Source organism: Cibotium barometz, chromosome 4, assembly GCF_041138505.1.
Source record: "Cibotium barometz isolate CiBa-2024 chromosome 4, ASM4113850v1, whole genome shotgun sequence".
NCBI lineage: Eukaryota > Viridiplantae > Streptophyta > Polypodiopsida > Cyatheales > Cibotiaceae > Cibotium > Cibotium barometz.
In genome coordinates this window covers 66,045,065-66,071,826 of record NC_141049.1, presented here as the reverse complement: position 1 = coordinate 66,071,826, position 26,762 = coordinate 66,045,065, and the positions used below count along the sequence as shown (strand labels likewise).

At 36.8% G+C, this 26,762-nt stretch overlaps 1 pseudogene; it reads right to left on the bottom strand.

Moving 5' to 3' along the window:
* Nucleotides 1–3,162: 3,162 nt before the first annotated feature.
* Nucleotides 3,163–26,762, bottom strand: part of LOC147639525 (uncharacterized) — a 66,441-nt pseudogene continuing 42,841 nt past the window's right edge.

The window sequence follows — 26,762 nt, the reverse complement described above, 5'->3', positions numbered from 1 at the left end:
TACATCACGATCGATTAGCTCACAACATTTTTTTGCACAACAATCAATGGATGAAATCCTTTCACGTGACATATATAAGGCAGAAGCTGGTTGTGGTCTCTGCTTTGGAATCCTGTTTATGAAAGTGTAGCGTCTTTTTGTAGAGGTTTGGGCAACAATAACCTCATTAGTTACATCTCCATCATTATCCTCATTACATACATCAGCATGTTCAACATGCATGCCAGTAAGCGGAACATAGCATTGCAATGGGCTCCCATCCAGCATTGTCAGCTGTTTAATAAGCCATTTAACTAGGGTGATACTATCCACTTGCGGCATAGTTTGAAATTCATTTGCACTTTCAATAGCCACACCCACACAATCATCACCAAGTTGTTGAATGTTGACACATTCAAATGGAAACACATATAAGATAGTCCCTTGATTGATAGTTTGCATCATGCTCTCATCCTTTAGAAGAACCATCTCATTCTTCCAAGATTGTCGGATTTGCATGTCAAGTTCTAGAGATGTTATCGGTATTGCATCTACAATTGGAGGTTCCACAGGTTCTTCTTGATCTGCATCACTGCATCTTTCACTCCACTCTCCAAATTCCAGCTCCCTTGTGAAAGGCCTTAAAAGCATTTTTGGCCAACGAACATTACTCCATAATGCATTTTTTAGGTAAATGGTATCCATTGTAGGGAATGGTAGTTCCACGTCCTTCAAGCATTCCTCCACAAGTAATGACACATTTCCTTGACCAATCTTTGTTCCACTACAAGTGGAATTTGGATCAATTCTACACACACAGCCAATACCAACAGAATCATTGTTCAACATCATGTAGACCCTCCCTCCAGATTGGAAATCCATCCTGCACATAATGATGTTGGACTTGTTAAACTAGTAATCAAATCTAGCACGCAATTTTTTTTTAGTTTGGAACCTACATCAGACTCTACCATGAAGTATAGCTCTACCATGTGGCCGAGCTAGAACTAGCTCTATCATATGGTAGAGATAGAACCCATTGAAGACTATCTCTACTATGTGGTGGAGTTAGACTTCAAAGCATTCTAGCGATACCATGGTGTCTAGATAGATTATTTTGATATAGCTCTACCACATGGTAGAGCTAGATCAATGAATTCTAGCTCCGTTACATGATATAGTTACATTGATGCATTCTAGCTCCACCACATGATATAGTTACCAGATAGTAGAGCTAAATCAATATATTCTAGCTCCACCACATGGTAGAGCTAGACCTCTAGGCATTCTAGGTCTACAACGTGGTTTATGGTACAACTAGATTGATGCATTCTAACTCCACCACATGGTAGAGCTAGACCTTAAAGTTCTACGATGTGGTCTACGTAGAATACAGCTCTACCACGTGGTAGAGCTAGATCAAATACTTTGAGGTCTAGCTCTACCATGTGGTGGAGCTAGAATACATCGATCTATCTATGTACCATGCAGATCAACAAAACCAATTACTCCAAGAAGAGACCTACTTCACATGACAAGAACCAAGGAGCTAGAATTGCATTTGATCTTGCTCTACCACGTGGTAGAGCTGTATTCTACCTAGACCACATCATAGAGCTAGAATTATTTGAGGTCTAGCTCTACCATGTGGTGGAGCTAATGCAGATCAATAAAACTAATTACTCCAAGAAGAGACCTACTTCACATGATGAGAACCAAGGATCTAGAAAAAAGGTCAGACTCCATTAGTCCTAAAAATCTATATAAACTTGTAGTCTCTCATTCAATGCAATAGAAGTGTTTATGTAATCATGGTTTGTGTGTGAATTGATCTTCCCTAGTCCTTGATACCTAACAATCTATGGTAGGAATCAATGTTTCAAATTCAGGGCTTGTTATAGGAATTGCATCTGTTATTTAAGGATCAGAATGATCCCCTTCTTCATCACCGCTATAGCTTTCGTTTGATCAAATTAAGTTGCCATTCATGATAGTAGATTGCAAAATAATCTTTGGCCATCGAACAACACTCCATAATGAGTCTGGAGAGATGAAGTATCTATTGTAGGAAAAGGTAGGACCACGTCTTTCAAACTAGTATGGATACATTTCCTTGCCCTATCTTTGTTCCAAAATCCCCTTGAATTTATACATATACTTTAACCTATAATAAAAGCTATAATCAAACTTATAAAGTTATATTTATTAAATAAGCTATAATATAGTAGCATTAAAATAAGCTTTTATTAACTACAAGTTACTATAATAAGCTATATAGTTATAAATATTAATATAATTTAAGTTACTATAAGTTATATAGTTATAGTTGTAGGTTAATATATAGGTTAATGTATATAATTTAAGTCACTATAGGTTATTTATAAACTTTAAATTATATAGGTTTATATATAAATAGGTTTGATTTATATAGCTATAGAAAGTTTATAAATAAGATATATAAAGTATAATTATAAACTATAAATAGACTTTAAGTTACTATAGTGAACCTATTAAACCTATAAGCCAATTTATATATATCTTTAAGTCTATTTATATAATCAAACCTATAGTTACTATAGTTAATCTATTAAACCTATAAGCCTATTTATATATCTTTAAGTTACTATAGTTAACATATTAAACCTATAAGCCTATTTATATATATCTTTAAGCCTATTTATATAAACAAACCTATAAGCCTATTAATTATAAACTTTTTGATCTAAGGTCTCGTATGCGCTCCCCTTGTTCAGACTCTTTCCCGCCGAATTTGATAAATTATAACCCTATAACCCCATAAAGGTTAGGGCCTTTACATTGACACTTAAGGCAAGGTGATCCAATGGTTTGGATCACCTTTTAGAAACTCTAATTACCCCATTATGATATAACAAATTTAAAGTTTAAACTTTAAACTTCCATCCACGCAACCTTATCCACGTCGCTGGCTCTCCTCTCTGCAGGCTCTGTGGCGCAGGTTCGTTGGGCGATGTGACTAGCTTCTGCTGCTCTCTTCTTGCCCGTACACACCTGCATCTAGGTTTAGGACTTCTCCCACTTATATCTACCTGCTCTGTTGCAGCGTTTAGGGTTCACTGCGCAACAATACCGCCATGCGCCTCCCTGCAGTTTGACAGCAGGTGGTTTTCATGTATGGTGGAGGGGGCGGTTCTCATCGACGCTTTAGATGCCTTCCACGATGCTCTCCGGAGCTTTCATGTCGAAAATTCTTTGACGGATGTTCCTGCCTTGGCTGTAGGGGTCGCTGTTATAGTGTTTGCCGGAGTTATCGTAGCCATGGCCGTAGGTGGTACCCTACTGTACAGTCAGAGGTAAGTCCGACAGCAGTTCTAAACCATTCGATCTGTTCCTTCACCAGTCGGCGACCATTCCTCAGGAGCATAGATAGTCAAGTAGATTTCTACTGCTTCTACTCTCTAATATCTCCTGCTTCTGCTCTCTACTGGCCTGTACCAGCTTTTCACTACTACCCGTATCAGTTTCAATACCTTCTCCCCCGTATCAGTTTCAACATCACCATTCAATTTGCTAAGAAGTGCAACCCAAATCTGTATCAGGTTTTTTCTCTTCAACCATTCCTGGTTTTTTGAATTCTTGCATGCTTTTATTTTCTACTCTATGTCAATGTGTATGATCTGAATTTTAATTGACATGTTCAAAACTTTAAATCTAATCATAGATAATGATTTAATATGAGACAAAAATATGTGTACCTTGTTGTATCGTTGAATTTGATAATGGATGCGGTGATGTCCAAGTGCTAGTTGTCAATGACAAGATGGGAAAGTAGGTTTCTATTACATAAGCGACATGGAAGTCAAGGAAAATTCGAAAAAGACCAAGACCATTTTAAATTTTTAAAGGGCGGGATAATTTGAATTTAAAATTGGGCGGGATAATTTGAATGCTCTACCACATGCTAGAGCTGGAGAAATGCATTCTAGCTCTACCACATGGTAGAGCTGGAGTTGAAATGACTTAAACTAGTGCAAGATGACTTGAAATGACAAACCATCCATCTAGTATCGTACCTCTATCTTGACTTGAAGAGTCAAAAATCACCTACTCTCCACCTACTAGGCCTTTCAAGGTTCTATCCTAGAGCATGCACAAAAGACCCCTCTCCACCTTCTTCATAGCATAGCTTCTCCCCTCTCTCCTTGCTTGAAATTGTACTTTCCTACTCTTACACTCTAAGCATGAGATCTATGCGAGAGAGCTCTCATAATAATGCAAGATGTAGCTCCTATTGCAAGACCTAGCTCTATGCATGAGAGCTCTTTCACTTTTTACATGAGATCTATCCATGGGAGCTCTTATAATAATGCAAGATATAGCTCTATGTATGAGAGCTCTTATAATAATTAATGCAAGATCTAACTCTATGCATGCGATCTCTATGTATGAGAGCTCTTAATGCAAGACTTAGCTCTATGCATGAGAGCTCTTATAATAATGCAAGACTTAGCTCTATGCATGAGAGCTCTTAATGCAAGACTTAGCTCTATGCATGAGAGCTCTTTCACTCTATACATGAGATCTATCCATGGGAGCTCTTATAATAATGCAAGATATAGCTCTAGCATGAGATGTATGTAAGAGAGCTCTCATAATAATGCAAGACCTAACTCTAATAATGCATGTGAGATCTATGTATGAGAGCTTTGAATGCAAGACCTAGCTCTATTCATGAGAGCTCTTTCACTCTATACATGAGATCTATCCATGGGAACTCTTATAATAATGCAAGATATAGCTCTATGCATGCGAGCTCTATGTATGAGAGATCTTAATGTAAGACCTAGCTCTATGAATGAGCGCTCTAATGCAAGACCAAGCTCTATGCATGGGAGCTCTATGTATGAGGCTCTTGCATGAGAGCTCTAGTGCAAGACCAAGATCTCTATAGCTCTCATGCATGATATGAGAGATCTATGCATATGAGAGCTATTAATGCATGAGAGCTCTTACAATGCAAGAGGGATCTCATGCATGAGACCTCTTAGAATACAAGAGAGCTCTTACAATGCAAGAGGGATCTCATGCATGAGACCTCTTAGAATACAAGAGAGCTCCATGCATAAGATCTCATGTATGATAACTCTATATGCATGAGAGCTCATCGATATGCATAAGAGCTCTCATGCATGAGATATATATGCATGACAGCCCTCTAGCATAGGAGCTCTCACAATGACTCGCACTTGATAATAGCTGATCTATATGCATAAGAGCTCTCATGCATGAGATATATATGCATGACAGCCCTCTAGCATAGGAGCTCTCACAATGACTCGCACTTGATAATAGCTGATCTATATGCATGAGAGCTCTCTATGCATGAGATTTGCGATCTATATGCATGGGAGCTCTCACAATGAATCACACACAATGATAGCTCTTTATTTATGAGATCTATATGCATGGATCTCTCATGGCTGAGATCCACGCTTGAGAACTTTATGTAAGATCTCTCACAATGCATGAAAACTCTCTATGCATGAGAGCTCTCACACCTTGCATAGATATATCCTAGATCTATATGCATGAGAGCCCTCTATGCATAATCGATAACACATGCATCAGAGTAAATAAAAGTATGTAAATAATTCTCTATTGTGTTATTCTCTTGACCTCACGTCCTGACCATGCTTTGGTGATAGGTCCTCACCACCTACCGAGTTGTGGTAAGCTCTAAACCCAATGCTCTCTTTTTTATGTTGCAACCCACAAGGGTGCTATGGGAGTTTTTTATAAGAGCATTAGAGATCTCATGGCTGCAAGAGATCTCTATGCATAAGATCTCTTATTTTCATTTATTTGCATTGAGTGTACGAGCTCTTGTGCGCTGCATGATATCTCTATATGCATGCGAGTTCTCTATCCATGAGAGCTCTCATTTTCATGAGTGTAAGCGCTCTCATGCATGAGAGCTACATAGAGTTCACATGCATTGAGCTCATGCATGTGAGAGATTGTTATGCCTAGAGTGATCACATGCATGAGCTCAATACATAAGATCTCTCACATGTAAGAGCTTAATGCATGGATCTCTCACATACACACTGCTCTCAATGCATAGAGCTCTCAAATTCATAGAGCTCTCAAATGCATAGAACTCTCAGCGCACATAGAGATCTCACATGCACATATCTCTCAATGCATAGAGCCCAATGTATGATAAGATACTGAAACATAGTTCATAATATGGTTTTAATTGAAATTTTGCTGTATAGAAAATGTGGATATGGGAACGAGAAGGTGATACTAGTGGTCGGAAGGCAACACACCATGACGAGGTAACATTGATAATAACCCAAACGAATCCACTCTCCAAGCCCTCATCTCAAGAAATATGGATCTAGCAGATGGATTTAGTACATGATGTAGAGGATTGTCCCCTTTCAAGCCTCCATCTATGCCCATGTCACTTTCAAGCCTAACCCCATCCAGTCCCATGGGTTAGCCAACCGCCCAACCACTGTAGTGATGGGATCCAATTAAGGATTTGGTTAGGTTTTGTCCCGGGTACCAAGGAAAAGAGTTCCAAGGCCCCCTAGCCGACAGTTCATGCAAACATAAAACTAGTCACACCACTTACACACTCAATATGAAATTGCCTTTTTCTTAGCATCAACTAGCTTTAAAACAATCCTTTAATAAAACCATTATGTCACTGATGACAATCCTCAAAGTCTCTGGTTGAATCCTTATTTCCAGTCATTCTTTCATCGGTGTACTTATGGCATCATTGGCAACCAGAACGCTCACCACCTGTTCTCTCAGGGGCTTTTTCCATAGTTCCTAGCTCATAGTAACCGGCAATATATTCATATAATAGAATGGAATCTCCGTGGAAGATCAGCTAGATCAACCCACAGATCCATATAAAAGAGCCATGGACTCATCCGTTGAGGACCAGCAAGGTCAATCAAATAGATCCATGCCCGGTTTCAGAAAACAACTCTTACTCCTTGTTCCAATATCTTCCACGACGCACGTGTGGGTATCTTCGGCGACGCAGAGCCCGAGCACCGTATGGTCAGCACCCTCTAGGATCCTTCGCAGGTGACCTAGCGCTTCACTCATAGGCCGCTTCCTTGGTCCCTCATCCACCGTATCGGAAGCTCACCATTTAAATCGAACCGAGGCTGGTCAAGACCTCGATTGACCTTGCTACGCGAGACGTCCTCCATTGACTCTCCGTCAGCAGTTGCAACTTTATCAGTTCGGTCTTCATGACCTTAATCCTCAAGACGGTCAAAATGCTTCTCCAGCATTCTTGACATAAAACAGTCATTTACAAATAGTCACAAAATACAGTTTCTATAACGAACTCTTGTCTTTCCATATTATCCACTCTCGGACCACATTACTTATTCCACATTCCATTCAATGTGTACTCGTTCTCATCCATTCACTCATATAGACTACACATTATCTCACATACACCTTCATATTCATTATTCTACATACATATCCATGTTCGTACGTCCACATCATACATCCAATTTCACATTCATACATACGCATCTACATGCATACATCCACATCCACATTCATACATCCATATCTCCATTTCCACATCCACACATCCACATTCATATTCATACATCCACATTCACATGCATACATCCATTTTTACATCCTCATTCATACATCCACATTCACATACATACATCCACATCCGTATCTACATCCATACATCCACATCCACCTCTTCATTCACATTCACATCCATACATCCACATTTACATCCACATCTACATACATACATCCATACATCCACATCTACATACATACATCCATTTTCACATCCTCATTCATACATACACATCCACATACATACATACACATCCGTATCTACATCCATACATCCACATCCACGTCAACATTCACATTCATACATATACATCTACATGTATACATCCACATCACATTCATACAACCACATTACATCTATTCTCGTCCTAACACATCCCATATACATCTTAACACATCCTAACTCATCTTAACACATTCTATCACATCTCATACACATCTTATCACATCTTTTTACATATTCATACATATACATCTACATGTATACATCCACATCACATTCATACAACCATATTACATCCATTCTCTTCCTAACACATCCCATATACATCTTAACACATCCTAACTCATCTTAACACATTCTATCACATCTCATACACCTCTTATCACATCTTATCATATCTTATCACTTTCCATACGCATCTTATCACATATTATCACATCTCATACACCTCTTATCACGTCTTATCACATTTTATATCTTTTTATAGAATACAAGAGAATTCTTATATTTGATATAAGATTTCTCTACATTTTTATTTATGCATAAATTCCATTTAAGGAGACTAACACTTTCGAATTAAAAATCAATCCTTTATGCATCTTCCTATGCATAATTTTATTTTAAATGAAAATGACACTTTTGAATTAAAATTCAATCTTTATGCATCTTCCTATGCATAAATTTAATTTGGATAAGAATTGACATTTTTGAATTAAAAATCTATCTTTTATGCATCTTCCTATGCATAAATTCAATTTGGATGAGAATAACGCTTTTGAATTGAAATCTTATTCTTTTATGCATCTTCCTATGCATAAATTCAATTTAGATGAGAATGATACTTTGAATTAAAAATCAAACTTTTATGCATCTTCTTATGCATAAATTCAATTTGGCAGGAATTACACTTTTAGAAAAAAAGAATTTCTCTTATGCATCTAAGTTATGCATAAAATCCATTTATGATGAAAATCACACTTTTAGTATAAAAAGAATATCTTTTATGCATACCTCTATGCATGAAATCCAAATATAATAAAAGTAACACTTTTATAATAAAATAATCAACTTTTATGCATACCTCTATGCATGAAATCCAATATGATAAAAGTAACACTTTTATAATAAAATAATCAACTTTTATGCATATCTCTATGCATGAAATCCAAATATGATAAAAGTAACACTTTTATAATAAAATAATCAACTTTTATGCATATCTCTATGCATGAAATCCAAATATGATAAAAGTAACACTTTTATAATAAAATAATCAACTTTTATGCATACCTCTATGCATGAAATACAATTATGATAAAAGTAACACTTTTATAATAAAATAATCAACTTTTATGCATACTTCTATGCATGAATTCCAATATGATAAAAGTAACACTTTTGATATAAAAAAAATTATCCTTTATGTATACTTCTATGCATGAAAATTAAAAATGATAAAAGTAACACTTTTGATATAAAAAAATTATCCTTTATGCATACTTCTATGCATGAAAATTAAAAATGATAAAAGTAACACTTTTGATATAAAAAATTTATCCATTATGCATACTTCTATGCATGAAAATAAAAATGATAAAAATAACACTTTTGATATAAAAATTTATCCATTATGCATACTTCTATGCATGAAAATAAAAATGGTAAAAATAACACTTTTGATATAAAAATTTATCCATTATGCATACTTCTATGCATGAAATAAAAATGGTAAAAATAACACTTTTGATATAAAAATTTATCCATTATGCATACTTCTATACATGAAATAAAAAAGGTAAAAATAACACTTTTGATATAAAAACTTATCCTTTATGCATAATATTAAAATTTAATTTCTCCATGATTATAATGAAATTCTTTCAATTAATCTAGGATGATAATTCCTAGAATATGGTAGGAAGTCCTCTTTTTATGCTTTGAATGAAATTATTTTATGCATAATTTTTATAAAAATTTTGCCGTAGCTCCGCTGCTATGACTGATAAATCTCAATTTTTCTAAGGGATAAAGCTTATCATTAAGAAAATAATTAAAATGATCTCTAATTGGATCCTTAATCCATAATGGATTGAATCATCATATACAAAAACTAAAAGCATAGAAAAAAGCCATTAATTTGGCCTCAAGCATAGCTTAATCTTGGGTTAAGGAAAAGCTTTATGAAAAGCTTCATTTGGATTGAGAATGGGTCATGAGTATGACCGTTTCTTGAGTGAGAGAGAGAAATTACATAAAAACCATTAGAATTTAAACATAAATAGAAATTTATGTAATTCTTTATGTAACTCTTCACTACTATTCACCAATTAACTTCAATAGCATTTAAAAATTATGTAACTCTTCACTACTATTCACCAATTAACTTCAATAGCATTTAAAAAAAACCATACCAATTAAGCTTCTCAAGCTTGAGAGGGGTTGAGAAGAGAGAAACATTGAGAAATTATAGAAAAGATCAATATTCACTAATTACCTTACAAATTGCTTGATTCTTTGTTCACGGTAGAGGCCCCCAACCAATCAATTGGTTAAGTATGTTGATGGAGCCACTAATGGGGATTGAAGAAAGAGGGAAGCTCCAAAAACTAGTGAATTATTAATGAATTCATAGTTCTTGGCTTAGGTGGAGTAGAGTAACGATGCATAAACACTATATATTTTTCAACAAGGGGGAGGCTTCTATTTATAGGAAAAATTGAGCTCCTAACCAAACAAACTGATTCTAGAATTTTTCAAATCAGTTTGGTTAATTTTTGACCATTTTTAGGTCAGTTAAGCTAACTTTTTGGAACTAGACTTGAATTAGGAGAGAGGAGAGATGAAATATCTCAATTTTTATGAGTTTAAAACTCATTCAAGCATGTGAAATTTTCACCTCCTTTAAAGAACTCCCCTTCCTTACATATGTGTCAAAATGGAATCATTATACCCAAAATATCTCATATTTTTAATATTACTCATAGTTTTTTACTAATAAACCTTGTACATTTTCAACTCTTCATCTTATGTGAAATATGCACCTCCTTTAAAGAACTCCCCTTCCTTACATATGTCATATTTTTAATATTGCTCATAGTTTTTTACTAATAAACCTTGTACATTTTCAACTCTTCATCTTATGTGAAATATGCACCTCCTTTAAAGAACTCCCCTTCCTTACATATGTCATATTTTTAATATTGCTCATAGTTTTTTACTAATCAACCTTGTACATTTTCAACTCTTCATCTTATGTGAAATATGCACCTCCTTTAAAGAACTCCCCTTCCTTACATATGTCATATTTTTAATATTGCTCAGAGTTTCTTACTAATAAACCTTGTACATTTTCAACTCTTCATCTTATGTGAGCATTTACTCATTTTTTTGGGTATCTTCTTTACAAATTGGATTTATCTCCTCCCTACACATGGATTCATGCTATTGGCCCATAGGAACCTTAATTGGACCATAATCCAAAAATTTCTGAAAATCTAGACCCTTAGGCTAAGGTCCTTTATACCCATTTCTAATTAATTCCAATTGCACATTGGAAAGTTCTTTTTGAATTTCTGTTTCAGGGAAACTTATTTTAATAAGATGAGATAATTTTCTATCCAAAAATATTAAAAATCTGAATATTCTCTCTCTAGAATATTTTCTCTCTCTAGGTTAAAACAGTTAGAAACAAGTCTTTTATATTTCTGAAGAGGGATTGATTATAGGAGAAGATGCTGGACATTTTGAGAAGCTGGGGAGGAATCTTACATTCTCTCCCACTTGAAAAACGCGAGATGCCCTCATCTCGCAAACTGGGGGTGATTTCGCAAGATGCACAAGTATGAGACTGAGAGAAAATTTTTTAAGTAAGATTAACCACTAATTAAAAAAGTCTCAAGAGAGCAAGATTCAAGATAAGAACAAGATTTAAACTTTATTCATTCTCGAAACTTATACAGTAAAGATAGAAGAACTCTTTACACTTCCATAAGCCCATCCATCATATGATCACAAAAGCAGCACTCACAAGCTGCGCATGTATAAGGTAACTCATCTATGGGAATAATTCTGTTGGTTATTGCCGCACCTATCTCAGTGGTATGAGGTGTTCTAACAAAAGGACCTCTGAGAGGCAAGCCAAAAACGGGGTAAAGGCATATCTTCTGATGAGGAACAAAACACGCCAGTAAGAAGACCCGCTCAGAAAACCCAAGATGTCTTGATCTCATGACGCAGTAGTATCGGAGACCTAAACCCAAGGATTCAATAACCATGGCCAAGCGGACATTGTTACGAAAGTGCTGCTGACCCCAGGGTGTTACCCTAGTTATGTCTTGATAGGTCCGCCATTTTGTCTGCGCTACAGAAGTTCCCAAGTGAGGAAAAAGTGAGCGCTCATACTGTTCTATAAAATCTTTCTTCACAGACTCTCTTGCGTCTTGAAGGTGAGAAATCATCATGGATAAAACTAATTCCTGTTGCCAAGCCATGAAGGAGATTAAGAAGAAGGAGATCGATGGAAGTAAGATTACTGTGAGTAAAAGTTACGACTTATATAAAGGAAGGAGTTAGCGTAACCTAGAAGCCAACGGTATCTTGCCACTGAAGTTTTACCGTCTTTCCATGATTTGGGTTTGGCACATATTTCTATAGAAGGTGTTAAGAACTTTGAGATGAGGAGATAAAAGAAGTTCGTAGGTTAAGTCACTTACTTTCTTTGGTCCACAATATCTGGGAGATAACTACTTATACTCCCCTAGAGATAAAGAAATTCTTTTGGTCCGTATTCAATTGAAGACTAGAACTGCTTCTTTGATTTCTCTGACTGTCCTCTTCTTATCCGTATATTGTCTCTGTCAATCCTAGGCAGCGTTTATATCTTTATGAATTGCTTGCATCTGATGCTCTAAGTCGCCAAGCATTTGACTGGTCATCTCGACCCTAATCAATGGGTCGGACCTAGTTAATGGAGTTAAGCAATCTTGTCCGAGACGGACCCTGATTAGATTGGTATGAAGGAATTGGTCTCTGAATTTGGGTTCTAGACTTCCTTGTGCCCTTTCTTCGGGCAGTCTTTTAACTGATGACTAAAACCTTGGCATCCAAAATACCGGTTCTCACTTCTGAACTCATCGTTCTGAATCCTTAAAACAAGTGGGCTCCTGAGAAGGTATTCTGGGGAAAGTGTCTTCCCTTTTTAAACAAAATCTTTCTTTTATTTTAGAGAGAGAATAATTATAAGATCAGAAAGGGAGATTCTTACTCCTGTATACCTCTAAGGCTGGGGGAGGAATCTTACATTCTACCCCACTTAAAAGGTGCGAGATGTCCTCGTCTCGCAAGTAGAGGACAACTCTTTTGCTTGAGATCCAATTTATTCTGGGGTTTCTTATATTCCGGTCAACCCAACAGAATATGGGGATAAATATCCCTTATATAGAACTGATCATTAAATAACAATTCATTCAGATCATATCATTCATATCTTTAACACGATAATGGTCCATTAGACCGAAAAATTTCCTTCTGAACATTCCTCCACGGGAATTTTAGTTAAGCAAGTTCTCAATTTGTCATCCCTTAACTTGATCTACCATCTCAAGCATTAATAGTAGCAATTTGACAGCACAATCCACTAATCTCATAGTGATTTGATGTGTGGATGTGGAAATGGAGATATGGATGTATGAATGTGGATGTGGATGTATGCATGTAGATGCGTATGTATGAATGTGAAATTGGATGTATGATGTGGACGTACGAACATGGATATGTATGTAGAATAATGAATATGAAGGTGTATGTAAGATAATGTGTAGTCTATATGAGTGAATGGATGAGAACGAGTACACATTGAATGGAATGTGGAATAAGTAATGTGGTCCGAGAGTGGATAATATGGAAAGACAAGAGTTCGTTATAGAAACTGTATTTTGTGACTGTTTGTAAATGACTGTTTTATGTCAAGAATGCTGGAGAAGCATTTTGACCGTCTTGAGGATTAAGGTCATGAAGACCGAACTGATAAAGTTGCAACTGCTGACGGAAAGTCAATGGAGGACGTCTCGCGTAGCAAGGTCAATCGAGGTCTTGACCAGCCTCGGTTCGATTTAAATGGTGAGCTTCCGGTACGGTGGATGAGGGACCAAGGAAGCGGCCTATGAGTGAAGCGCAAGGTCAGGGTTAGGCTGGACTGATGGATCCGTAAATCGAGATTTAATTTCTATTATTATGATAGATGAAGTAAATCCCGGATAGAAATTGTTCTATGGATAGGAATCAACGGCTGTGCCTCTTGATGGGGAAAAAAGCGTTGATCCCAATGATCCAAGTGCAAGTTTCTTCCTTGATTTGACCAAGTACCGTTAAAGGTGCAGTCAGATCAGTTTGATCAGTAATGATCTTGACTACGTTAGAGTAAAGAGTTATCCGGGTGGTGTAAGATTCCTCCCCCAACCCCTTTTTGATGTCTAGCATATTCCCCTGTAATCAATTCCTTTTCTGAAATATAAGAGATCTTGTTTGTGGCTGTTTTAACCTAGAGAGAGAAAATATTCTAGAGAGAGAATATTCAAATTTTGAATATTTTTGGATAGAAAAATATCTCAACTTATTAAAATGAATCCCCCTGAAACAGAAATTCAGAAAGACTTTTCCAATGTGCAATTGGAATTAATTGGAAATAGGTATAAAGAACCTTAGTCTAAGGGTCTAGATTTTCAGAAATTTTTGGATTATGGTCCAATTAAGGTTCCTATGAGCCAATAGCATCAATCCATGTGTAGGGAGGAGATAAATCCAATTTGAAAAAGAAGATACCCAAAAATGAGTAAATGCTCACATAAGATGAAGAGTTGAAAATGTACAAGGTTTATTAGTAAAAAACTATGAGCAATAAAATTTTGACACATATGTAAGGAAGGAGAGTTCTTTAAAGAAGATGCATATTTCACATAAGATGAAGAGTTGAAAATGTACAAGGTTTATTAGTAAAAAAACTATGAGCAATAAAATTTTGACACATATGTAAGGAAGGAGAGTTCTTTAAAGAAGATGCATATTTCACATAAGATGAAGAGTTGAAAATGTACAAGGTTTATTAGTAAAAAACTATGAGCAATAAAATTTTGACACATATGTAAGGAAGGGGAGTTCTTTAAAGAAGGTGCATATTTCACATAAGATGAAGAGTTGAAAATGTACAAGGTTTATTAGTAAAAAACTATGAGCAATAAAATTTTGACACATATGTAAGGAAGGGGAGTTCTTTAAAGAAGGTGCATAATTCACATAAGATGAAGAGTTGAAAATGTACAAGGTTTATTAGTAAAAAAAACTATGAGCAATAGAATTTTGACACATATGTAAGGAAGGGGAGTTCTTTAAAGGAGGTGCATATTTCACATGCTTGAATGAGTTTTAAACTCAAAAATAATGTGATATTTTTATCTCTCATCTCTCTTGAACCAAACCAAATCAAAATGGAACCAAATCGAATCAAAAAGTAACCAAACTAGGTCCAAATCTAGTCCAAATTCAACCAAACTGACTTGGAAAATTCTAGAATCAGTTTGTTTGGTTAGGAGCTCAATTTTTCCTATAAATAGAAGCCTTCCCTTGTTGAAAAAGATATAGTGTCTTATGCATTGTTACTCTACTCTACCTAAGTCAAGAACTGTGAATTCTTTAATAATTCACTAGTTTTGATACTTCTCTCTTTCTTCAATCCCCATTGGTGGCTCCATCAACATACTAAACCAATTGATTGGTTGGGGGCCTCTACCGTGATCAAAGAATCAAGCAAATTATAAGATAAGTATAGTGAATTTTGATCTTTTCTATAATTTCTTAATGATTCTCTCTTCTCAACCCCTCTCAAGCTTGAGAAGCTTAATTGGTATGGTTTTTGAAATGCTATTGAAGTTAATTAATTAATGATAGTAAAGAATTACATAAAATTCTATTTATATTTAATTCTAATGGTTTTTCTCTCTTAAGAAATGGTCATACTCATGACCCTTTTTCAATCCAAATGAAGCTTTTCATAAGGCTTGTCCTTAATCCAAGATTAAGCTATGCTTGAGGCCAAATTAATGGCTTTTTTCTATGCTTTTAGTTTATGTATATTGATGATTCAATCCATTATAGATTGATGATCCAATTAGAGACCATTCTAATTATTTCCTTAATGATAAGCTTTATCCCTTAGAAAAAATTGAGATTTATCAGTCATAGTAGCGGAGCTATGGCAAAATTTTTATAGAAATTACACAAAAAATAATTTCATTCCAAGCATAAAAAGAGGACTTCCTACCATAACACCATATTAGTGAATTTGGAAATTTTCCAATTTCCATTTTTGAATACTTAAAAAAGGGGACATGGATAACATGTTTGTAAGTTTCTCAAAACCCTATCATATGACCTATCGTTGGAAAGCGCTTGAAAAATGGAATCTAAAGAGCTATAAAGCGCTCATTTTGGATTAGTGGTGTTCAAGTTATGGTTAATCCAAACTTTTGACCACGTGTCCCAAACTTGTGGGAAATTCCCATATTCCCCAATATGGTATTCCATATTCTAGGAACTATCATCCTAGATTAATTAAAAGAATTTTATTATGCATGGAGATGTGGATGTTTGCATGTAGATGTAGATGTGGATGTAGATGTGGAGGTGGATGTATGCATGTAGAAGTAGATGTATAGATGTAGATGTGAATGGAGATGTGGATGTATGCATGTAGATGTAGATGTATAGATGTAGATGTAGATGTGGAGGTGGATGTATGCATGTAGAAGTAGATGTATAGATGTAGATGTGAATGGAGATGTGGATGTATACATGTAGATGTAGATGTATAGATGTAGATGTGGATGTGGAGGTGGATGGATGCATGTAGATGTAGATGTATAGATGTAGATGGGAATGGAGATATGGATGTATACATGTAGATGTAGATGTATAGATGTAGATGTGGATGTGGAGGTGGATGGATGCATGTAGATGTAGATGTATAGATGTAGATGTGGATGTGGAGATGGATGGATGCATGTAGATGTAGATGTATAGATGTAGATGTGAATGGAGATGTGGATGTATGCATGTAGATGTAGGTGTATAGATGTAGATGTGGATGTAGAGGTGGATGTATGCATGTAGATGTAGATGTATAGATGTGGATGTGAATGTGGAGGTGGATGTATGCATGTAGATGTAGATGTATGGAGGTGAATGTGAATGTGGATGTGGATGTATGCATAGAGATGTAGATGTATGCATGTAGATGTGAATGTACGCATATAGATGTGGATGTATGGATGTGAATATACGATATGTGATGTGAGGGAATCTGAAGTGATGAGATGGAAATGATGTGATGGGATGAGTATACGTATAAATGGAATATGGAATAAGTAATGTAGATTGATGAGGGATAATGTGGAAAAATGAAAGTTAAAATAGAAATTGTATTGTAAACTGTTTGTAAATGCTGTTTGTAAATGCTGTTTGTAAATGATTGTTTTATGTCAAGAATGCTGGGGGGAGCATTTTGACCGTCTTGTGATTAAAGTCGTGATGATAAAGTTACAACTGCTGACGGGGAGTCAATGAAGGACGTCTCGCGTAGCAAGGTCGGCCGAGGTCTTGACCAGCCTCGGTGCGATTAAAATGGTGAGCTTCCGGTACGGTGGATGAGGGACCAAGGAAGCGGCCTATGAGTGAAGCGCTAGGTCACCTGCGAAGGATCCTAGAGGGTGCTGACCATACGGTGCTCGGGCTCTGGGTCGCCTAGGATACCCACGCGTGCGTCGAGGAAGATATTGGAACAAGAGTAGGAGTTGTTTTCTGAAATTGGGCATGGATCTGGTTGATTGACCTTGCTGGTCTTCAATGGATGAGTCCATGGCTCTTTATATGGATCTGTTGGTTGATCTTGCTGATCTTCAACGAGAGTCCATCTTGATAAGTGATTATATTGCTGAGTATTAAGGGCTAGGAACTATCGAAACGGCCCCTGAGCGTTCTAGTTGCCAATGATGCCATAGATACTCTGATGAAGGAATGATGGGAAAATTAAGAATCAACTGGATAAATTGGAAGACGGTGATCAATGATATTATGGTTTTATTAAAGGATTGTTTTAAACTGGTTGAATCTGTGAAAAGGCAATTTCATATTGGGTGTGTGAGTGGTGTGACTAGTTTTATTTTGCATGAACATCCGGCTAGGGGGCCTTGGAACTCTTTTCCTTGGTACCCGGGACAAAACCTAACAAAATTCTTAATTGGATCCCATCACTACAGTGGTTGGGCGGTTGGCTAACCCATGGGACTGGATGGGGTTAGGCTGGACTGATGGATCCGTAAATCGAGACTCAAACTTTTGTTCTTACGATAGATAAAATAAATCCCGGACAGTAATTGTTCTATGGATAGGAATCAACGGCAGTGCCTCTTGAATGGGGAAAAAAGCGTTGATCCCAATGATCCAAGTGCAAGTTTCTTCCTTGACCTGACCAAGTATCTTATAGATGTAATTAGATCAGCTCGATCAGAAATGATCTTGACTACGTTAGAGTAAAAAGTTATCCTGGTGGAATCACCCGTGCTTCTGGTAAAGGAAGTTTTTTCCGGGTTCGGTTTTGGAACAACCGACGGATTAGTCTCTTATCCGGATATTCGTGGGCGAGGCCCCGAATGTGGGACCCCTGTCTCGTGCGAGAAGTGCTACTTCCGCTGCTAGTATCCCGAATCTGTTACTCAGTGGGAACAGGGATCTTACAGTTGGTATCAGAGCATTTGGTTAATAAAGATCAACTGAGAAGGCAAATATATCAAAAATTTATCAAGAAACACAAAAAGGTTATAATTGTGTGAGATAATTCATACAATTTGATATTCAAACTAAAATTCGTAAATTGGTAATTGGCTCTTCAGATGGAAGTACCGCTATTATATAGAATCCCTGACTTGCTTGAGGCCTAGACATGATAGTATTTACCTTATAATTCCAAGGGCCGTGACTACCCGTATATACCGAGAGTATTCTGCAGCTCTTTACTGACAGTATATACGAGTAAATCTAAGACTTGAAATTATAAGCGTTAATGCTATCTAGAGATGATTTCGAATGTGATTGATATGATTTTTAATTCTGTTTGAGAATGGATGAATTGATTTGGATTCTGATTGAAAATTCTGATTGAAAAATGATGATTTTTAAAATTTAGTTGAAATATAATGAAACCACAATGAGGGGGAATGGGACGAGTCCCCGTGATGATATTCATAACTAGAATGATGATAACAAATTCAGCAAATCACTATGAGATTAGTGGGTTGTGCTGTTAGATTGCTACTGTCAATCCTTGACCGGTAGATCAAGTTAAGGGATGTCAAATTGAGAACTTGCTTGACAAAAATTTTCGTGGAGGAATGTTCCGAAGGAAACTTTTCGGTCTAATGGACCATTATCATGTTAAAGATATGAATGATATGACCTGAATGAATTGTTATTTAATGATGAGTTCTATATAGGGGATATTTATCCTAGTGTTCTGTTGGGTTGACCAAAATATAAGGAATCCAGAATAAAATTGGATCTTAAGAAAAAAGAGCTATCCTCTACCTTGCGAGATGAGGACATCTCGCACTTTTTAAGTGGGGTAGAATGTAAGATTCCTCCCCAGCCTTCGAGGTATACAGGAGTAAGAATCTCCCTTTTTGATCTTATAATTATTCCCTCTCTAAAATAAAAGAAAGTTTCTGTTTAAAAAAGGAAGACCCTTTCCCCTCGAATACTTCTCAGGAGTCCCACCTATTTTAAAGATTTAGAACAATGAGTTCAGAAGTGAGAATTGGTGTTTTGGATACCAAGGTTTTGGTTTTCATTCGAGTACGGCCCAAAAGAAGTTCTTTATCTCTTGGGGAGTATAAGAAGTTATCCCCCAGATATTGTGACCCTTATATCTGAATTCAATGAAAATAGGTGACTTAGCCTACAAGCTTCTTTTATCTCCTCATCTCAAAATTCTTAATGCCTTCTATAGAAAAATGTGTCAAACCAAATCATGGAAAGACGGTAAAACTTCAGTGGCAAGTTACCGTTGGCTTCTAGGTTACGCTAGCTCCTTCCTTTATATAAGTCGTAACTTTTACTTGTCGCTCACAGTAATCTTACTCCCATCAATCTCCCTTTTTCTTAATCTCCTTCATGGCTTGGCAAAACAGGAATTAGTTTTATCCATAATGATTCCTCACCTTCAAGACGCAAGTGAGTCTGTGAAGAAGGATTTTATAGAACAGTATGAGCGCTCACTTTTCCCTCACTTGGGAACTTCTGTAGCTCAGACCAAATGGCGGACCTATCAAGACATAACTAGGGTAACACCCTGGGGTCAGCAGCACTTTCGTAACAATGTCCGCTTGGCCATGGTTATTGAAGCTTTGGGTTTGGGTCCCCGATACTACTGCGTCATGAGATCAAGGCATCTTGGGTTTTCTGAGCGGGTCTTCTTAATGGCGTGTTTTCTTCCTCATAAGAAGATATGCCTTTATCCCGTTTTTGGCTTGCCTCTCAGAGGTCCTTTTGTTAGATCACCTCATACCACTGAGATAGGTGCGGCAATAACCAGTAGAATCATTCCCATAGATGAGTTACCCTATACTTGTGCAGCTTGTGAGTGCTGCTTTTGTGAACATATGATGGACGGGCTTATGGAAGTGTAAAGAGTTCTTCTATCTTTACTGTATAAGTTCCGAGAATGAATAAAGTTTAAATCTTGTTCTTATCTTGCTTTCTTTAAGACTTTTCTTGGTGGTTAATCTTGATTAAAATTTTTCTCTAAGTCTCATATTCGTGTATCTTGCGAAATTATCCTAGTTTGCGAGATGAGGACATCTCGCATTTTTTTAAGTGGGGTAGAATGTAAGATTCCTCCCCCAACCCCTTTTTGATGTCTAGCATATTCCCCTGTAATCAATTCCTTTTCTAAAATATAAGAGATCTTGTTTGTGGCTGTTTTAACCTAGAGAGAGAAAATATTTTAGAGAGAGAATATTCAGATTTTGAATATTTTTGGATAGAAAAATATCTCAACTTATTAAAATGAATCCCCCTGAAACAGAAATTCAGAAAGAATTTTCCAATGTGCAATTGGAATTAATTGGAAATAGGTATAAAGAACCTTAGTCTAAGGGTCTAGATTTTCAGAAATTTTTGGATTATGGTCCAATTAAGGTTCCTATGGGCCAATAGCATCAATCCATGTGTAGGGAGGAGATAAATCCAATTTGAAAAAGAAGATACCCAAAAATGAGTAAATGCTCACATAAGATGAAGAGTTGAAAATGTACAAGGTTTATTAGTAAAAAACTATGAGCAATAAAATTTTGACACATATGTAAGGAAGGAGAGTTCTTTAAAGAAGATGCATATTTCACATAAGATGAAGAGTTGAAAATGTACAAGGTTTATTAGTAAAAAAACTATGAGCAATAAAATTTTGACACATATGTAAGGAAGGAGAGTTCTTTAAAGAAGATGCATATTTCACATAAGATGAAGAGTTGAAAATGTACAAGGTTTATTAGTAAAAAACTGAGCAATAAAATTTTGACACATATGTAAGGAAGGGGAGTTCTTTAAAGAAGGTGCATATTTCACATAAGATGAAGAGTTGAAAATGTACAAGGTTTATTAGTAAAAAACTATGAGCAATAAAATTTTGACACATATGTAAGGAAGGGGAGTTCTTTAAAGAAGGTGCATAATTCACATAAGATGAAGAGTTGAAAATGTACAAGGTTTATTAGTAAAAAAACTATGAGCAATAGAATTTTGACACATATGTAAGGAAGGGGAGTTCTTTAAAGGAGGTGCATATTTCACATGCTTGAATGAGTTTTAAACTAAAAAATAATGTGAGATGTTTATCTCTCATCTCTCTTGAACCAAACCAAATCAAAATGGAACCAAATCGAATCAAAAAGTAACCAAACTAGGTCCAAATCTAGTCCAAATTCAACCAAACTGACTTGGAAAATTCTAGATCCCTTGTTGAAAAAGATATAGTGTCTTATGCATTGTTACTCTACTCTACCTAAGTCAAGAACTGTGAATTCTTTAATAATTCACTAGTTTTGATACTTCTCTCTTTCTTCAATCCCCATTGGTGGCTCCATCAACATACTAAACCAATTGATTGGTTGGGAGCCTCTACCATGATCAAAGAATCAAGAAAATTATAAGATAAGTATAGTGAATTTTGATCTTTTCTATAATTTCTCGATGATTCTCTCTTCTCAACCCCTCTCAAGCTTGAGAAGCTTAATTGGTATGGTTTTTGAAATGCTATTGAAGTTAATTAATTAATGATAGTAAAGAATTACATAAAATTCTATTTATATTTAATTCTAATGGTTTTTCTCTCTTAAGAAATGGTCATACTCATGACCCTTTTTCAATCCAAATCCTTAATCCAAGATTAAGCTATGCTTGAGGCCAAATTAATGGCTTTTTTCTATGCTTTTAGTTTATGTATATTGATGATTCAATCCATTATAGATTGATGATCCAATTAGAGACCATTCTAATTATTTCCTTAATGATAAGCTTTATCCCTTAGAAAAAATTGAGATTTATCAGTCATAGTAGTGGAGCTATGGCAAAATTTTTATAGAAATTACGCAAAAAATAATTTCATTCCAAGCATAAAAAGAGGACTTCCTACCAATGGTATTCTAGGAACTATCATCCTAGATTAATTAAAAGAATTTTATTATGCATGGAGATGTGGATGTTTGCATGTAGATGTAGATATGGATGTAGATGTGGAGGTGGATGTATGCATGTAGAAGTAGATGTATAGATGTAGATGTGAATGGAGATGTGGATGTATGCATGTAGATGTACATGTATAGATGTAGATGTAGATGTGGAGGTGGATGTATGCATGTAGAAGTAGATGTATAGATGTAGATGTGAATGGAGATGTGGATGTATACATGTAGATGTAGATGTATAGATGTAGATGTGGATGTGGAGGTGGATGGATGCATGTAGATGTAGATGTATAGATGTAGATGGGAATGGAGATATGGATGTATACATGTAGATGTAGATGTATAGATGTAGATGTGGATGTGGAGGTGGATGGATGCATGTAGATGTAGATGTATAGATGTAGATGTGGATGTGGAGGTGGATGGATGCATGTAGATGTAGATGTATAGATGTAGATGTGAACGGAGATGTGGATGTATGCATGTAGATGTAGGTGTATAGATGTAGATGTGGATGTAGAGGTGGATGTATGCATGTAGATGTAGATGTATAGATGTGGATGTGAATGTGGAGGTGGATGTATGCATGTAGATGTAGATGTATGGAGGTGAATGTGAATGTGGATGTGGATGTATGCATAGACATGTAGATGTATGCATGTAGATGTGAATGTACGCATATAGATGTGGATGTATGGATGTGAATATACGATATGTGATGTGAGGGAATCTGAAGTGATGAGATGGAAATGATGTGATGGGATGAGTATACGTATAAATGGAATATGGAATAAGTAATGTAGATTGATGAGGGATAATGTGGAAAAATGAAATATAAAATAGAAATTGTATTGTAAACTGTTTGTAAATGCTGTTTGTAAATGATTGTTTTATGTCAAGAATGCTGGGGGGAGCATTTTGACCGTCTTGTGATTAAAGTCGTGATGATAAAGTTGCAACTGCTGACGGGGAGTCAATGAAGGACGTCTCGCGTAGCAAGGTCGGCCGAGGTCTTGACCAGCCTCGGTGCGATTAAAATGGTGAGCTTCCGGTACCGTGGATGAGGGGCCAAGGAAGCGGCCTATGAGTGAAGTGCTAGGTCACCTGCGAAGGATCCTAGAGGGTGCTGACCATACGGTGCTCGGGCTCTGGGTCGCCTAGGATACCCACGCGTGCATCGAGGAAGATATTGGAACAAGAGTAGGAGTTGTTTTCTGAAATCGGGCATGGAACTGGTTGATTGACCTTGCTGGTCTTCAATGGATGAGTCCATGGCTCTTTATATGGATCTGTTGGTTGATCTTGCTGATCTTCAACGAGAGTCCATCTTGATAAGTGATTATATTGCTGAGTATTAAGGGCTAGGAACTATCGAAACGGCCCCTGAGCGTTCTAGTTGCCAATGATTGGATCCCATCACTACAGTGGTTGGGCAGTTGGTTAACCCATGGGACTGGATGGGGTTAGGCTGGACTGATGGATCCGTAAATCGAGACTCAAACTTTTGTTCTTACGATAGATAAAATAAATCCCGGACAGTAATTGTTCTATGGATAGGAATCAACGGCTGTGCCTCTTGAATGGGAAAAAAAGCGTTGATCCCAATGATCCAAGTGCAAGTTTCTTCCTTGACCTAACCAAGTATCTTATAGATGTAATTAGATCAGCTCGATCAGAAATGATCTTGACTACGTTAGAGTAAAAAGTTATCCTGGTGGAATCGCCCGTGCTTCCGGTAAAGGAAGTTTTTTCCAGGTTCGGTTTTGGAACAACCGACGGATTAGTCTCTTATCCGGATATCCGTGGGCGAGGCCCCGAATGTGGGACCCCTGTTCTGCGCGAGAAGTGCTACTTCCGCTGCTAGTATCCCGAATCTCTTACTCGATGGGAACAGGGATCTTACAGTTGGTATCAGAGCATTTGGTTAATAAAGATCAACTGAGAAGGCAAATATATCAAAAATTTATCAAGAAACACAAAAAGGTTATAATTGTGTGAGATAATTCATACAATTTGATATTCAAACTGAAATTCGTAAATTGGTAATTGGGTCTTCAGATGGAAGTACCGCTATTATATAGAATCCCTGACTTGCTTGAGGCCTAGACATGATAGTATTTACCTTATAATTCCAAGGGCCGTGACTACCCGTATATACCGAGAGTATACTGCAGCTCTTTACTGAGCATTCTAGTTGCCAATGATGCCATAGATACTCTGATGAAGGAATGATGGGAAAATTAAGAATCAACTGGATAAATTGGAAGATGGTGATCAATGATATTATGGTTTTATTAAAGGATTGTTTTAAACTGGTTGAATCTGTGAAAAGGCAATTTCATATTGGGTGTGTGAGTGGTGTGACTAGTTTTATTTTGCATGAACATCCGGCTAGGGGGCCTTGGAACTCTTTTCCTTGGTACCCGGGACAAAACCTAACCAAATTCTTAATTGGATCCCATCACTACAGTGGTTGGGCGGTTGGCTAACCCATGGGACTGGATGGGGTTAGGCTGGAGTGATGGATCCGTAGATCGAGACTCAAACTTTTGTTCTTACGATAGATAAAATAAATCCCGAACAGTAATTGTTCTATGGATAGGAATCAACGGCTGTGCCTCTTGAATGGGGAAAAAAGCATTGATCCCAATGATCCAAGTGCAAGTTTCTTCCTTGACCTGACCAAGTATCTTATAGATGTAATTAGATCAGCTCGATCAGAAATGATCTTGACTACGTTAGAGTAAGAAGTTATCCTGGTGGAATCGCCCGTGCTTTCGGTAAAGGAAGTTTTTCCGGGTTCGGTTTTGGAACAACCGACGGATTAGTCTCTTATCCGGATATCCGTGGGCGAGGCCCCAAATGTGGGACCCCTGTCCCGCGCGAGAAGTGCTACTTCCGCTCTGCTAGTATCCCGAATCTGTTACTCGGTGGGAACAGGGATCTTACAGGTGGAATCGCCCGTGCTTTCCGGATAAGGGAAGTTTTTCCGGGTTCGATTTTGGAAAAACCGACGGATTAGTCTTTTGTCCGGATATCCGTGGACGAGGCCCCGAATGTGGGACCCCTGTCCCGCGCGAGAAGTGCTACTTCCGCTGCTATTACCTCGAATCTGTCGCATGGTGGGGACAGGGATCTCACAGTTGGTATCAGAGCGAAATTGAAAGTTAATAAAGATAATTAAATTCTTATCTGAAATTGGTAATAAGAATTCAGAAACAGCATTTTCATAATGTATTTTCATTCCGTAAGCTTCTTTAATGAAGAAATTTTAATCAAAGAAATTGTTTTTATAGATGGAAGTTTCCCATTTATCTGGTATTTCCGACCTCACCCAGTCTCAAGATATGATTGCATTTGCCTTCAAGCATCTCATCTCTTCCGCTTCAATACGAACAAGCCGAGCAAGACTCGCACGCCATTTCGAGGAATTATATTTTCCTAACCTAGTGGAGAGACAACAGCATAAGTGGTTTGCAGGGCTATATATCCACGCCTCTTGCAACCGGCGTGCAATGCTGAGGCAGAACCTCTCATTGGCCATGATTTTGATAAAGCTGAAAATGACGCGTGGTGTCATTCTATATCTTTCAACGCCTCAAAATTTCAGACTTGCTTGCCGAGTTTATAGACTCTTCAGTCGATTTATCCCTAAGGAGAAAATAATAGCTCCCTTCGCAATTAGAGAAATTATGTAACAGCGCATGACTATGGCCCAGTACCGTCGTCTTATGCGTCTCTCGAGGAGATTTTGAATTTTGGAGCCGAGCCACTCTATGTACTTATTGCAACTTGTGTATAAATATACAAATGTTTTTTTTAAAGTGATTGTTTACGGACGATCGGATAAAGAAAAATTTGTTTATCAGACTTATGTCATAGATCTCCAATAAGATCAATTGAGGAGCCAATTATGTCAAAAGTTATCGAGACGCACAAAAAGGTTGTAATTGTGTGATATAATTCATACAATTTGTTATTCAAACTGAAATTCGTAAATTAGGACTTCAATTGGAAGTACCGCAATTGTATAGAACCCTGACTTGCTTGAGACCTAGACATGATGGTATTTACCTTATAGTTTCGAGTATCATGACTATCCGTATATACGGAGGGTATAACTGCAGCTCTTTACCGACAGTATATACGAG